At 46.4% G+C, this 16,887-nt stretch overlaps 1 long non-coding RNA gene across 2 annotated transcripts in view; it reads right to left on the bottom strand.

The window, feature by feature from the left end:
• Positions 1-16,887, bottom strand: part of LOC141271337 (uncharacterized) — a 150,996-nt gene that overhangs the window by 117,956 nt on the left and 16,153 nt on the right. For both annotated transcript variants that reach the window (XR_012321899.1, XR_012321898.1), the window contains exon 2: positions 13,700-13,795. This is a non-coding gene — a long non-coding RNA (uncharacterized lncRNA). The remainder of the gene's footprint in view (positions 1-13,699; positions 13,796-16,887) is intronic.

Below are 16,887 nucleotides of genomic sequence, written 5' to 3'. Positions count from 1 at the left end.
CAGGTTTATTGTAGCGGCATAAGCACTGCAGATTGAGCAAAATAAACACGGCCTTTCCAGCATAATGGCAAAACAAAAACATAAAGTATAGCAGAGTCCATAAGTGAGCGGGTTCCACCCGCTTTCAGTATCACAAGCCGTCCAGGCAAAGTCCTTTTCTGGAACTCTCTAGCTTCCACACACAGCCTGAAGACTTAACTCTCCAGATCACACCAGAGAAAAAAAAAAATAGTGCCTGAGCATTTTAGCTTGCTCAGCCACACCCTGAGGGGAGGTATGGTGAATGACTTCCCACCCAATCTCTATGTCATTCACACCAAACCACTCCCTTCACAATTGTGACTACACACCCAACATATAACATACTGGTTAAAAGTTGTAGGTTCATTTCACACAGACTAGCAGCCGTAGCGACACATACCTCCCTTTGCATATAACACCAGTGTCTCTGTCTCATATCCCCCCCCTCTGTCCAAAGACGGGGGTTTAGGCACCTTCAGACACCAGACAGGTAATTCTAGAGGGGACATCAGCATTTCCATGTAACTTCCCAGGCCTATGCTCCACGTGAAAATTAAAGTCCTGGAAACCTCAGAACCATCTAGTTACCCGGGCATTTTTACCCCTCTTTTCCATCAACCATCTCAAAGGGGCATGATCTGACACCGGTTTACACTTCCGGCCTAGTAGTATATATCGTAGTTTATCCACAGCCCATTTTATGGCTAAGCACTCTTTTTCTACTATTGCATAGTTTTTCTCACAGGACAAGAGCTTCCGGCTCAGATAGAGAATTGGATGTTCTTCCCCATTTATCTCTTGAGAGAGGATGGCTCCCAGGCCAACTTCTGAAGGATCTGTCTGGACCACAAATTCTTTCTCAAAATCTGGTGCAACCAGGACCGGCTGCTTATGCAGTGCTAGCTTCAACTGTTGGAACGCCGTCTCTGTTTCCTCCGTCCATTTCACCATCTGATCTGGTGCATTTTTGGAGATCCATAAGTGGCGCGGCCATCATGGCAAAATTTTGGATAAACCGCCGGTAATATTCCATCATTCCCAGGAACGCTCTCACTTGCTTCTTGGAGAGCGGTTGCAGCCCGTTCTGGATCGCCTCCATTTTATTGACTTGTGGCTTTATTTTGCCTCTCCCAACGACATAGCCCAAGTACTTGGCCTCCTCCTTTCCCACGGCATTTTTTTTTTATTTATCGTAAAACCCACCTTTTTCAGAGCATCCAGAATTGCCTGTACCTTAGGCAGATGCCTAGCCCAGTCTGGGCTAAAAACTACAATGTCGTCAAGGTAGGCTGTGGCATACTTCTTAGTTGGGCCTAGGATACAATACATTGCCCTCTGGAAGGTGGCTGGAGCCCCCTACAGTCCGAATGGCATCTGAGTGTATTGGAAACATCCATCAGGTGTCGAGAAAGCCGTCTTCTCCTTGGCCGACTGAGACATGGGGATCTGCCAATAGCCCTTCTTTAGGTCAAGGGTATTAATATACCTCACTAGTCAAAGACCCTCGATGAGTTCGTCAACGCAGGGCAATGGGTATGTGTCGCACTTGGATACCTCATTTAGCCTGTGGTAGTCGTTACAAAACCTCCACTCTCCGTTGGGTTTTGGCAGGAGGATGATGAGACTCACCATCCACTCTTGGACTCCTCTATCACAACGAGGTCTAACATCCTTTTCACCTCGGTTGTGATCACCTCCCGGCATGCTTCAGGAATTCTGTACGGCTTCAGGTTCACCCTTATATGTGGCTCTGATAGCACCTATGCTCTATCACCTGTGTATGCCCCAGCAACTCTGAGAACAGATCACGATTTTGCTGTAGAAGTTTCGACACTGTTGCTTCTGGGCCAGTGATAGAGTCTCCGCTATTGTGAACTCTTACACCTGGCCTTTGGGAGTGCCTCCCAGGCAAGTAGCTCCCATGGTTTCCCGATCTCGCCATGGCTTGAGGAGGTTTACATGGTACACTTAGTCAGGCTTTCTTTGGCCAGGCTGGTGGACTCGGTAGTTCACTTCACTGAGTTTCTCCACTACCTCCTACGTGCCTTGCCACTTGGCCAGGAGTGGTGAATGAGAACCAGAATGCGATCCCCAGGCTCCAGGCTGGAACTGTCTTGGTCTGGTCAACCGGTCACACACCCTCGCCTGTGCTTCCTGCGCCTGGAGATGTTGCTTCACAATGAGCATCACTTTCACCATTCTCTCCTGTAACTGGGTGACATATTTGATAATGGTCCAGTGGGGCATGACCTTGGCCTCCCAGGATTCCTTGGCAATGTATAGGGGACCCCTTAGATTCCGCCCATACAGAAGCTTGTATGGAGAGAAGACAGTGGAGGCTTGAGGAATTTCTCTGATGGAGAATGTAGAAATGGAAGCAGGTAGTCCCAGGCTCAACCATCCTTCTCGACGACCTTTTTGAGCATCACTTTCAGGGTCTTATTAAAGTGCTCCACCAGGCCATTTGTCTGTGGATGGTAAATGGAGGTTCCCAGCTGGGTAATCTGAAGACTTTACACAACTCCTTCATCAACTTTCTCATGAATGGGGTTCCTTGGTCCATCAGGATTTCCTTCAGCAGGCCGGTCCTGGAAAAGATATGGACAAGTTCCCGGGCTATGCTTCTACTGCATGAGTTCCTTAAGGGTACCACTTCGGGTTACAGGGTTGCATAGTCCAAGACCACCAGGATGTCGCCCTGGACTGATTTAAATAAGGGGCCCACGAGGTCCATGGCAATCCTCTCAAAGGGAACCTCTATCATCGGTAGTGGAACTAAGGGACTACGGAAGTGGGAGAAGGGTACAGTTATCTGGCAGGTGGGGCAGGACCTACAATAGTTTAGGATCTCTGGGAAACATGGTGGATAATAGATCCTCCTCACTATTCTTTCCTGGGTTTTCTCAACCCCCAGATGTCCCTCCAGAACATACGAGTGGGCCATATCTAATACCCTCCGTCGGTATGGCCCTGGAACTAACAGCTGTTACACTATCTCTCCACCTCTTAGTTTTGTCACCCGCTTTAATAGCTCCCCCTGAACTGCAAAGTGTGGGTACCAGGTGTCCGCCCCTGGCTCTTGGGCAACCCCATTACAGATAGTAACATTGTCCCACGCCCCCTTCAAGGTAAAGTCCCGAACTTGAGCAGACCCAATGTTCACCCCCTGGCACCTCTAACACAGGAGGGTCGGCCTATTCGGTTACAGTCTCATCCTCATTGCTTGCAAGGACACACAGTGGGAAATCATCCACTTCAGACATCAACTGGGCTATTTTGCTTTGGACCTGGCATTTGTTCCCTTGACTCAGTCTGGTTCCCTTCCCCCACAAGTCCCAGAACAAAGGAAAATCGTTCCACAATATGACGGGATGTATCAGGTCCTTGACCACCCTGACCTCAGTGGTATTGGGATGACCCCCGTTTGTAACTCTAGCCCTATTACGTGGTGAGCCAGCCCCTCTTTGGGTACCCCAGTATGGGAAATTTACTATGTCTGGTTTCCTGAGGGATTTTTCAACCACATGGTACTTCTCTACCAGGCCCAAAATTTTCTCTGCATTCTGAGGGTCACACTAAGCAATCCAGGTCTACACCAGCCTGGGTAGGGAATGGGTGAACTTGTCCATCACCACACGCTCAACTATCTGGGCAGGGGTGGAAGACTCTGGCTGCAGCCACGTCTGGACTAGACGCAACAAGTCAAAAATCTGTGAGCATGGAGGTTTGTCACCAGAATACGCCCAGTGATGGACTCTTTGTGGTTTAACAGACATAGTAACCCCTGAGTGTACCAATATCTCTGTCTTTAATTTGGCATATTCCTTTGTGTCTTGCAAAGCCAGATCATAATAGGCCTTCTGAGGCTCCCTCGTTAAATATGGCAAAAGGACCTCTGCTCACTGCTCCGGAGGCAATCTCTCCCATTCCGCCACCCTTTCAAAAAGAGTCAGGAATGCCTCAACGTCAACCTCCGGGGTCATCTTTTGTCATGCCCTTATCATCATCTTCCTCATGTATGAGTCATCACCAGAATCTGGGGGTGGAGCGGTGGTCTTGCCACAGATCTGCTCTGCTAGGAGTTGGATTTGGTGCATCAAGAGTTTATTTGTCTCTTGCTGTTGCTCTCATTGCTGCTGTAGCTGCTCTCAGTGCTGCTGCTGCATGCTCTGCTGCATGCTCTGCTGGTTCTGCAAGTACTGTTGGTGCATCTGTTGTTGGCTCTGGACCAGGTGCTTAATGAGCTCCTCCATACTGCCGGATTTCTCTGGCTGGCTGGCTGCCTTTAGCCAGGACATCCACCGGTCTCTGTGGCAGGTACATGTGTTCTTGGAATCTTGCATGCACTCTCGCACCAAGTGTGGTAAGATGACTCACTCGGCTGCTTCCAGAAGTAGACTCAGGACACGGTTTCCTCTGCAGGTTTATTGTAGCGGCATAAGCACTGCAGATTCAGCAAAATAAACACGGTCTTTCCGGCATAACGGCAAAACAAAAACATAAAGTGTAGCACAGTCCATAAGTGAGCAGGTTCCATTCGCTCTCGGTATCACAAGTAGTGTTGAGCCACCCCCGTAGTGTTCGGGTTCGGTTCGGTTCGTCGAACACCGGGATGTTCGAGGAATTGTTCGTCGAACTGTTCGTCGAACACCTTAGAACACCGTCGAACACCGTTAAAACCAATGGCAGGCAAACAAAAACACATAGAAACACATAGAAAACACCTGCAAAGGTGTCCAAAAGCTGACAGACTGCTCAGAAGACACTCTCTTTAAAAAAGCCGGCCGGCAAATTCAGCAGCGGCATACACCGGTACCCGACAATTTAGACAAGAAGGAATAGAGCCTCACACATAGATTAGATAGATAGAAACATGTCAGTCACACATATAAGAAGCACAGTGACAGTGTTGGTTACTGCACTTGTCATTTAGTGTAAAGGATTTATTAAAAAAAATATTAGTGTTTTCATGCACCGTCTCTTTAAAAAAGCCGGCCGGCAATTCAGCATCTGTACCCGACAATTTAGAACAGAAAGAATAGAGCTTCACACATAGATTAGATAGATAGAAACATGTCAGTCACATATATAATAAGTAAAGTGACAGTGCTGCTTACTGTACTTGTCATTTAGTGTAAAGGATTTATTTAAAAAAATAATAGTGTTTTCATGCACTGTCTCTTTAAAAAAGCCGGCCGGCAATTCAGCAGCGGTACCCGACAATTTAGAACAGAAAGATAGAGCATCACACATAGATTAGATAGATAGAAACATGTCAGTCACATATATATGAAGTACAGTGATAGTGTTGGTTACTGTACTTGTCATTTAGTATTAAAATAAAGGATTTATTATTAAAAAAAATTGGCGTGGGGTTCCCCTTAATTTTAGGCTCTAGCGGAGGTTAAGCAGACGGCTGGGGCAGATGTTTGAAGCCTGGGAAGGGGGTAATACCCACGGAGCTTCCCAGGCTACTAATATCAGCCCCCAGCTGAATACATAGCCTTTACTAGCTATTAAAATGGGGGACCCCCCCAAAAAAATGACGTGGGGTCCCCCCTAATTTAATAGCTAGCAAAGGCTAGGCAGACAGCTGGGGGCTGATATTAATAGCCCAGGAAGGGAGCCATGAATATTGGCCCCCTCCCAGGCTAGAAACACCAGCCGTCAGCCGCCCCAGAAATGGCGCATTCATAGGATGCGCCAATTCTGGCACTTAGCCTCGCTCTTCCACGCTGCCCTGGTGCGGTGGCAGGGGGTAATAGGGTTGGGGTTGATGTCAGCTTATAATGCCAGCTGACATCAAGCCCAGGTTAGTAATGGAGAGGCGTCTATAAGACACCCCCATTACTAACCCCATAGTCAAAGTTAAAAAAAACACAAACACCCAGAATAAAGTCCTTTAATTGAAATAAAGACACAATCCTTTATTGTTCTAAATTAAACCATACTTACCATCACGCCCATTCCAGCTGAAGCCAACGATCTCCTGCAATAAAAGAAAAATAATAAAGCAACCTCATCCTTACCTTTCCATGGTTCCCACGACAGCTTCAGCTCTGCTACATCGAGATGACAGGCTGGACCGCAGCAGAACGCTGCCATCCAGCCTGTCATCCCGCAGACACTGAGAAGCGCAGGCTTGCTTGCGCTGCTCAGCGTCTCTCTGTGACGACATCCAGATGAGCCGAGTTCATGTCCAATGAACTCGGCTCACCTCATGCACGTCACTGACAGCGTGGGAAAATTCTCACGCTGAAGCGCTGATTGCAGGAGAATTTTCCCACGCTGTCAGTGACGTGCAGGAGGTGAGCTGAGTTCATTGGACATGAGCTCACCTCATGCACATTACTGACAGCGTGGGAGAATTCTCCTGCACTCAGCGCTTCAGCGTGAGAATTTTCCCACGCTGTCAGTGACGTGCATGAGGTGAGCCGAGTTCATTGGACATGACCTCGGCTCATCTGGATGCCGTCACAGCGAGACAGTGAGAAGCGCAAGCATGCCTGCGCTTCTCAGTGTCTGCGGGATGACAGACTGGATGGCAGCGTTCTGCTGCGGTCCAGCCAGTCATCTCGATGTAGCAGAGCTGAAGCTGTCGTGGGAACCATGGAAAGGTAAGGATGAGGTTGGTTTATTATTTTTCTTTTATTGCAGGAGATCGTTGGCTTCAGCTGGAATGGGTGTGATGGTAAGTATGGTTTAATTTAGAACAATAAAGAATTGTGTCTTTATTTCAATTAAAGGACTTTTTTCTGGGTGTTGTGTTTTTTTTAAATACTTTACTAGAAATTCATGGCGGTCATGTCTAATACTGGCGTGACCCCATGAATTTTGGGCTTGGGGCCAGCTGATAATACCAAGCTGGCCCTAACCCCTTTATTACCCAGTGAGCCACCGCACCAGGGCCCTGGATGAGTTGGGTACAGCGCCAGAAGATGGCGCTTCTATGAACGCGCCATTTTCCGGGGTGGCTGCGGACTGCAATTTGTAGCGGGGGGGGGCCCAGAAAGCTTGGGCCTCCCTGCGCTGCAGATTCCAGCCCCCAGCTGCCTAGTTGTACCTGGCTGGACACAAAAATAGGGCGAAGCCCCACGTACTTTTTTTTTAATTATTTCATGAAATTCATGAAATAATTAAGAAAGAAAGGCCTTCCCTATATTGTTGTGTCCGGCCAGGTACAAATAGGCAGCTGGTGGTTGGGGGCAGCCCATTCCTGCCTGCTGTACCTGGCTGGACACAAATATAGTGCGAAGCCCCACTTCAATTTTTTTTAATTATTTCATGAAATTCATGAAATAATTAAGAAAAAAAGGGCTTCCCTATATTGTTGTGTCCGGCCAGGTACAAATAGGCAGCTGGTGGATGGGGGCAGCCCGTTCCTGCCTGCTGTACCTGGCTGGACACAAATATAGTGCGAAGCCCCACTTCAATTTTTTTTAATTATTTCATGAAATTCATGAAATAATTAAGAAAAAAAGGGCTTCCCTATATTGTTGTGTCCGGCCAGGTACAAATAGGCAGCTGGTGGATGGGGGCAGCCCGTTCCTGCCTGCTGTACCTGGCTGGACACAAATATAGTGCGAAGCCCCACTTCAATTTTTTTAAATTATTTCAGGAAATTCATGAAATAATTTAAAAAAAATTGACGTGGGGCTTCGCACTATATTTGTGTCCAGCCAGGTACAGCAGGCAGGAACGGGCTGCCCCCAACCACCAGCTGCCTATTTGTACCTGGCCGGACACAACAATATAGGGAAGCCCTTTTTTTCTTAATTATTTCATGAAATAATTTAAAGAAAATTGACGTGGGGCTTCGCCCTGTTTTTGTGTCCAGCCAGGTACAACTAGGCAGCTGGGGGCTGGAATCCGCAGCGCAGGGAGGCCCAAGCTTTCTGGGCCACCCCCGCTGCAAATTGCAGTCCGCAGCCACCCCGGAAAATGGCGAGTTCATAGAAGCGCCATCTTCTGGCGCTGTACCCAACTCATCCAGGGCCCTGATGCGGTGGCTCACTGGGTAATAAAGGGGTTAGGGCCAGCTTGGCATTATCAGCTGGCCCTAAGCCCGAAATTCATGGGGTCACGCCAATATTAGACATGACCACCATGAATTTCTAGTAAAGTATTTAAAAAAAACACAACACCCAGAAAAAAGTCCTTTAATTGAAATAAACACACAATTCTTTATTGTTCTAAATTAAACCATACTTACCATCACGCCCATTCCAGCTGAAGCCAACGATCTCCTGAAATAAAAGAAAAATAATAAAGCAACATCATCCTTACCTTTCCATGGTTCCCATGACAGCTTCAGCTCTGCTACATCGAGATGACAGGCTGGACCGCTGCAGAACGCTGCCATCCAGCCTGTCATCCCGCAGACACTGAGAAGCGCAGGCTTGCTTGCGCTCCACAGTGTCTCTCTGTGAGGGCATCCAGATGAGCCGAGTTAATGTCCAATGAACTCGGCTCACCTCATGCACGTCACTGACAGCGTGGGAAAATTCTCCTGCACTCAGCGCTTCAGCGTGGGAGAATTCTCACACTGAAGCGCTGAGTGCAGGAGAATTCTCCCACGCTGTCAGTGACGTGCAGGAGGTGAGCTGAGTTCATTAGACATGAGCTCACCTTATGCACGTCACTGACAGCGTGGGAAAATTCTCCTGCACTCAGCGCTTCAGCGGGAGAATTCTCACGCTGAAGTGCTGAGTGCAGGAGAATTCTCCCACGCTGTCAGTGACGTGCAGGAGGTGAGCTGAGTTCATTGGACATGAGCTCACCTTATGCACGTCACTGACAGCGTGGGAGAATTCTCCTGCACTCACCGCTTCAGCTTGAGAATTTTCCCACGCTGTCAGTGACGTGCATGAGGTGAGCCGAGTTCATTGGACATGAACTCGGCTCATCTGGATGTCGTCACAGAGAGACGCTGAGCAGCGCAAGCAAGCCTGCGCTTCTCAGTGTCTGCGGGATGAGAGGCTGGATGGCAGCGTTCTGCTGCGGTCCAGCCTGTCATCTCGATGTAGCAGAGCTGAAGCTGTCGTGGGAACCATGGAAAGGTAAGGATGAGGTTGCTTTATTATTTTTCTTTTATTGCAGGAGATCGTTGGCTTCAGCTGGAATGGGCGTGACGGTAAGTATGGTTTAATTTAGAACAATAAAGGATTGTGTCTTTATTTCAATTAAAGGACTTTATTCTGGGTGTTTGTGCTTTTTTTAACTTTGACTATGGGGTTAGTAATGGGGGTGTCTTATAGACGCCTCTCCATTACTAACCTGGGCTTGATGTCAGCTGGCATTATAAGCTGACATCAACCCCAACCCTATTACCCCCTGCCACCGCACCAGGGCAGCGTGGAAGAGCGAGGCTAAGTGCCAGAATTGGCGCATCCTATGAATGCGCCATTTCTGGGGCGGCTGACGGCTGGTGTTTCTAGCCTGGGAGGGGGCCAATATTCATGGCTCCCTTCCTGGGCTATTAATATCAGCCCCCAGCTGTCTGCCTAGCCTTTGCTAGCTATTAAATTAGGGGGGACCCAACGTCATTTTTTTTGGGGGGTCCCCCATTTTAATAGCTAGTAAAGGCTATGTATTCAGCTGGGGGCTGATATTAGTAGCCTGGGAAGCTCCGTGGGTATTACCCCCTTCCCAGGCTTCAAACATCTGCCCCAGCCGTCTGCTTAACCTCCGCTAGAGCCTAAAATTAAGGGGAACCCCACGCCAATTTTTTTAATAATAAATCCTTTATTTTAATACTAAATGACAAGTACAGTAACCAACACTGTCACAGTACTTCATATATATGTGACTGACATGTTTCTATCTATCTAATCTATGTGTGAAGCTCTATTCTGTCTGTTATAAATTGTCGGGTACCGCTGCTGAATTGCCGGCCGGCTTTTTTAAAGAGACGGTGCATGAAAACACTATTATTTTTTTAAATAAATCCTTTACACTAAATGACAAGTACAGTAATCAACACTGTCACTGTACTTCATATATATGTGACTGACATGTTTCTATCTATCTAATCTATGTGTGATTCTCTATTCTTTCTGTTATAAATTGTCGGGTACAGATGCTGAATTGCCGGCCGGCTTTTTAAAAGAGACGGTGCATGAAAACACTATTATTTTTTTTGATAAATCCTTTACGCTAAATGACAAGTACAGTAAGCAGCACTTTCACTGTACTTCGTATATGTGTGGCTGACATGTTTATATCTATCTAATCTATGTGTGAAGCTCTATTCTTTCGGTTCTAAATTGTCGGGTACAGGTGTATGCCGCTGCTGAATTGCCGGCTTTTCATGTTTCACTGTTGGCACTGTTCCCATCGATTTGGGCAATCACTGTAATGCCACAACCACCATGGCTGTGGCATTACAGTGAGTGGCAGACAATCCCTGCATGAATGGTGCTCTAAATAGTGCCAGACATGCAGGACACGCTTTTGGTGCACGAACAGTTATCGAACATAACCTCGAACAGCCGATTTTTTTGCAAATCGTTCGGGTTCGTCGAACAACTCGAACACCGCCCAAAACAGCTCGAATTTGAGATTGGCGAACAGTTCTAGTCGAACACCGCTCATCTCTAATCACAAGCCTTTCAGCATAGTCCTTTGGTGGCGCTCTCTAGCTTCCACACACAGTCTGGAGACTTCACTCTTCAGATCACACCAGAGAAAAAAAAATTGTGCCTGAGCATTTTAGCTTGCTCAGCCACACCCTGAGGGGAGGTATGGTGAATGACTTCCCACCCGATCTCTATGTCATTCACACCAAACCACTCCCTTCACAATTGTGACTACACCCCCAACATATAACATGTTGGGGAAAAGTTGTAGGTACAGTTCACACAGGCTAGCAGCCGTAGTGACACATACCTCCCCTCGCATATACCACCAGTGACTCTGTCACAGGATACTGTACATTGCAATTCTGTAGAATAGGAAATTTTAAATGGTTGTCATGGTTTTATCATTCACTGTGGCCTAGGGACACTGTGAGTGACAGATCAGCTGCCCTGTACTGTCAGTATTGTGAGCGACAGCCTAGTCGTCCAATCTGATGATGGGGTGTGCTCTGCTATTGGCATTTTGATTGATTGCCCTGTTGCTCACTCTGGTGTAGCCTGCGGTTGTACCTCACGGTGCTTCCTGTCCTTAATTATTTGCTAGCTATTTAGCTGGCTAGCTATGACCAGACCATAGTCAGTTGTTGCTTTGTGTGTTTGGTGTGTGCTTTGCTTTGTGTCTCATTCCTTGATCTTGTTGCCGGACCTAGGATTTGTCATGGCAATTCATGTTTGTTATCCCTTTGGCTATTGACACTCTCTGACCTCAGGTACCTGACCCCGGACTTGACCTCTGACTCTCCGTTTGTCTTATCCCCTTATCTTGATGTACCCTCCTAGCATGTGACCTCGGAATATTAATTGACCACGCCATTGTTTTCCCCTGTGTACTATGAGCCCTCCTGGTATCTGACTTTGGGTCTCCTAACTACCCTGTCTCACAACAATTTTGTCTTTCAAGAACCATTTATTGCCAACATTGATTTCATTGACTGAGAGTCTAGAGCTTACTGTATTGATTCTGGACGGGTTCAGAAATTAGGCTCAGGAAAAGTTTGTCTGGAAAAAACAATTCAAGTTTTTGCTATTGACAAAACACAGGTACTTCAGACGTTTTTACCAATACATCTCACTTAACCCACAAAAGTAACAGGTCACCATAGGGCACAAGGGTAGATAAATAGCCAAAAGAAAGAAAAAGATGTGCCAGGAACGAAATACAACAGATATCTTAACTCCTTCACCCCCGATCCTGTTTTCATCTTCATGACCGGCCAAAATTTGACAATTTTAACCAGTATCACTTTATGAGTTAATAGCTCTGGAACGCGTCAACGGATTCCACTGATTCTGAGAATGTTTTCTAGTGACATATTGTATTTTATTATAGTGGTAAAATTTCTTCGATATGACATCTTTATTTGTGAAAAAATGGAAATTTGGAGAAATATCTAAAATGTAGCAATTTTGAAACTTTCAATTTTTATGCTTGTAAATCAGAGAGTTATGCCACACAAAATAGTTAATAAATTACATTTCCCACATGTCTACCTTACATCAGCACAAATTTGGAAACATATTTTTTTTTTGTTAGGAAGCTAAAAGGGTTAAAATTGACCAGCGATTTCCCATTTTTCCAGCAAAATTTACAAAACCATTTTTGCCGGATGTTTCTGAGTGAAAATTGCCAACTGTCGTTGTAGTGACCTGTACGTTGCAGTGACCAGTACGTAGTAGTGACTAGTATGTTGTGCCCAGCTCATGTTTCTGGAGACACGCAACTGTAAATTAGGTGGGCTCTCATCGTTATTAAAATGACAAACATGGGGGCTAAATTAGGTTTAGGCACTCTGTGGGGCTCAGAAGGGAGGGGGGCATTTGGATTTGTGAGCACAGAATTTGCTGAATTTCTTTTGAGGGGCGAGGAGCCATAGCACTTTTCCAGAGCCTTTGTGCTACCAGTAACGTGAAAGCCCCGCTGGGGGTTCTGTCTGAATCACGTATTTCAGAGTTCTACATGGAAACCCCGGTGTAAGCGCTCAGCACAGGATAAATGTGAGCCGAGGAAGAATGAATAAATCAACGGCAGGTCAAGTATTGGTTTTATTTTTTACGTTGTTCCTCGTGCGGTATAAGTGATTAGATGACTTTATTCTTCGGGTCAGTGCGAATACAGCGATACCAGATTTATAGCGGGTTTTTATGTTTGGCTGCTCTCACACACTAAAATAAGCTTTTTATTACAAAAACTAGTTTTTACATCACCATATTTTGAGACCTATAATTTTTTTAAAATTCGTCCGACAGTGTCATGTGATGGCTTGATTTTTGCAGGACAAGTTGACGTTTTTATTGATACCATTTTCAGGCACGTGATATTTTTTGATCATTTTCTATTCTGATTTTTATGAGACAGAATGAACAAAAACCAGCAATTCAGGAATTATTTTTTTGCCTTTTTTTATGCTGTTCCGCGTGTGGTAAAATTGATAAGGCAGCTTTATTCTTCGGGTCAGTATGATTACAGTGATACCAAATTTGTATCTCTTTTTATGTTTTGGCACTTTTATGCAATAAAAACGATTTTATAGAAAAAATAATTATTTTTGCATCACTTTATTCTGAGAGCTATAACTTTTTTATTTTTCTGCTGATGGAGCTGTTTGGTGGCTTGATTTTTGCGGGACAAAATGAAGTTTTCAGAGATACTATTTTTTTTTAACATTCATCTTTTTGATCACGTTTTACTCCACTTTTTGTTTGGCAGTATCAAGATAAAGTATAGTTTTTTGGCTCGTTTTTTATTTATTTTTTTACGGTGTTCACTGAAGCGATTAACTAGTGGGCAGAGGTGTAGCCAGGGTTTTGATTCAGGGGAGGCGAAACTTCTGAGTTGACCCCAACTTGGTAACCCTGATTACAACTATGGTGGAGCACCCTAATAGTGGATGTAGGAGAACCTCAGCAGATAACCGCGCTGTTACTAAAAAAATCTCTATAGAAAGACCAACATTGATATTACTGCTATATGGTGACCATAAAGTGGAAGATACCAGTCATACAGAACACTAAAGAAATTACTGTACACTTATATATAGTACCTGACAGGTGACATTCTTTCTGATGAAATCGTTCACTTTTCCCGTCTTTTCCATCTGGCCCAGACCGACACGGCAACTTCTCCATCCAGGACTCATCTACAGAGATTACAACATAGACACATTTGACTCCTTACATTTCAGGCACATTTCAGGCACCATCCCCACCTATTCCCAACATGCACAAACTCCTCATCCTGCTGATACCCCAATAGTGAGCCGCTTCTGCCATGTCCCTATTACTGCACCTGCTGTGTGGTACTGTGTGCCCTCTAAATAGTAAAACAAACTGTAACATCCCTGGCGGCATGCTTGCATAGTGCACCACCTCCCACTATGCAAGACCGCAATCTTACTTGTCTGTCCAGTCTGCTATTCCTGCTCCAGTTCATGCTGTGTGCATGTCCCTTGGCTGACTGCTTAGGGCGGCAGCCCGGTTACTTCCTGATTCTTACAGCTGCTGTGGGTGCACCCCTAATGCGTCTCCAGCCTATTGCTGTGAGTCACTGAATATTTAATCCTCCTCCACCCAGTAGGAGGGGCCTGAGCAACACCTTCACTCAGTTTGTCTTTGCAATTGTATTGCCAGGTCCTGTCCTGTTATCTCTGACTTCAAGTCTGTTTCCGCCACTCTGGGGGTTGCATTCCCAGACCTGTTATTTCTGACTTCTAGTCTGTTTCCGCTACTCTAGGGGCTGCATTCCCAGACCTGTTATCTCTGACTTCTTCTCTGTTTCCGCTACTCTGGGGGCTGTACTCTCAGGCCTGTTACCTGTGACTTCTAGTCTGTTTCCGCCACTCTGGGGGCTGTATTCCCAGGCTCGTTCTTGTATCTCCTTGCAGTAGCAGTTCCTGTCTGAACTGTATCCTAGTCTGTTACCTGTTTTTCTCTATGTCCTTACCTTCCCTTTTCCTGCAGTATCTGAACCTGCACCTAATTCCAACTCGTTGTCTCTGTACTTCTGTCTTTGAGTTTTGTGTCCACTCGCTACTTCATAGTAAGTACCTTTTGTGTATCTGGTTCTGCTTGCCCCTTTTCTCTTCCTCGATATCTTCCTGTATTTTCCAGTCTGTTCTATATGAATAGAGCCCTGTCCTCTCTGCCTGGTCCACCGCTCCGGCGGTTTCTCTCAGCTCTGACTTGCCCACCGCTCCAGCGGTTTCCCTCTGCTCTGCCTTACCCACCACTCTGGCGGTTTCTCTCTGCTCTAACTTCCCACCGCTCCAGTGGCTTCCCTCTGCTTTGCCTTACCCACCGCTCCGGCGGTTTCTCTCTGCTCTGACTTGCCCACCGCTCCGGCGGCTTCTCTCTGCTCTGCTTTTCTCACCACACCAGTGGTTTCTCTCTGCTCTGACTTGTCTACCACTCCACCGGTTTCCCTCTGCTCTGCCTTACCCACTGCTCCGGCGGCTTCTCTCTGCTCTGACTTGCCCACCGCTCCGGCGGTTTCTCTCTGCTCTGCCTTGCTCACCGCACCAGCGGTTTCTCTCTGCTCTGACTTGCCCACCACTCCGGCAGTTTCACTTTACTCTGCTTGTCTACCACATCTGCGGCTATGTACCTGTCTCCCAGTCTGTAATGGACCCTATCCAGCCTGCGCTCCAACCTGCTAGTACCTCCCGGTCTGCACTCCAGCCGTGCTTGTCAGTATCTCCCTGTCTGCATACCAGCCATGCTTGCCAGTGCCCACCTGTCTGCATACCAGCCATACTTGCCAATACCCACCTGCCTGTATGCCAATCTACCTGCCTGTTCCTGCATTCCCCGGTGTGGGTCAACAACTGTGACCGGGGTCTGACCTGGAGTTGCACCTGGTCCCTCTGCTCGGTTCCTCCTTGGTCCACGGAGTCGACTAAGCCGCCGTGCGACCTTGGTCGGATTGGGTTGATACTTAGTTACGCCCCTCCAGGCACTCCTCGGTTCATGGTACAGTGGGATCACTAATCACGCTCACGCCAGTCAGTCCGGGCGCGAGCGTAACACAAACCTCTAGACTATAGAAATGCCCTAGAAAACAAAGCCCACATTTTGCCCCCTTGAAAGTAATAGTGCCCTCTGTTTGCCCCTTTGACAGTCATAATAGCCCGAATTCCCCTATTATGATAAGTGCCCACTTAACAGTTAATAATGTCCTGAGTCTCCCCCCATGTACAGCTCCTCTCAACACAGTATGATGCTCTCCTATACACAGTATAATACAGTATAATACACCCTCACTGTATAGTACCCCCACACAATCTACTGACCCCTTAGTAGCCTCCAAACTGATGGCTCCAAATGAATGATGGCCCCCACACTATAAAAAGACCCCATGTTATCTCCCACACTGTATGATGGCCCCCTAAATATCCAACATATAGTATAATGCACCAGATAGTCCCCAATATAGTATAATGCACTTCCCATAGGCCTTTATAGTATAATACATTCTCCATAGGCAGACTATAGAGTATAATGCACCCCCATAGGCCTCCATATAGTATAATGTAACCCCATAGGCGGAGTATATAGTATAGTGCACCACCATAGGCAGTCTATATAGTATGATGCACCCCCATAGGCAGAGTTTATAGTATAATGCACCCCCATAGGCAGAGTCTATAGTATAATGCACCCCCATAGGCAGAGTATATAATATAATGCTCCCCTATAGGCAGTGTCTATAGTATAATTCAACCCCTTAGGGAGAGAATATAGTATAATGCACCTCTATAGGCAGTGTATGTAGTACGATGCACCCCCATAGGCAGAGTATATAGTATAATGCATCCCCATAGGCAGAGTATATAGTATTATTCACCCTCATAGGCAAAATATATAGTATAATACATCCCCATAGGCAGAGTATATAGTATGATGCACCCCCTTAAGCAGAGAATATAGAATAATGCACCCCCATAGGCAGAGTATATAGTATAATGCATCACTATAAAAAAATAAACAAGGACCCGCATAGCGGCCGCCTGGCAGTGCAGGGACATCGAGTCTCCCTGCTCTGCCCCACGTCCATATATTTGCACTAGCATAGCTCCGGGTGGGCCCCTGAGAGAGCGGGGCCCCGCCCCTCTTACTCCCGGTAACTACGCTTCTGCTAGTGGGATAGTTTTACAGGTAAAGTCGTTTCAGATGTGGCAAGACCAAATATGTGTACTTTTTTTGTTTATTTTTTCGTAAAAATATTTATTTATGG

Source organism: Phyllobates terribilis, unplaced genomic scaffold (genome assembly GCF_046119375.1).
Source record: "Phyllobates terribilis strain yellow unplaced genomic scaffold, ASM4611937v1 Scaffold_5__5_contigs__length_657084704, whole genome shotgun sequence".
Lineage (NCBI taxonomy): Eukaryota > Metazoa > Chordata > Amphibia > Anura > Dendrobatidae > Phyllobates > Phyllobates terribilis.
Note: the sequence above shows the minus strand (reverse complement) of the source record. Positions and strands in the feature narration are given on the sequence as shown.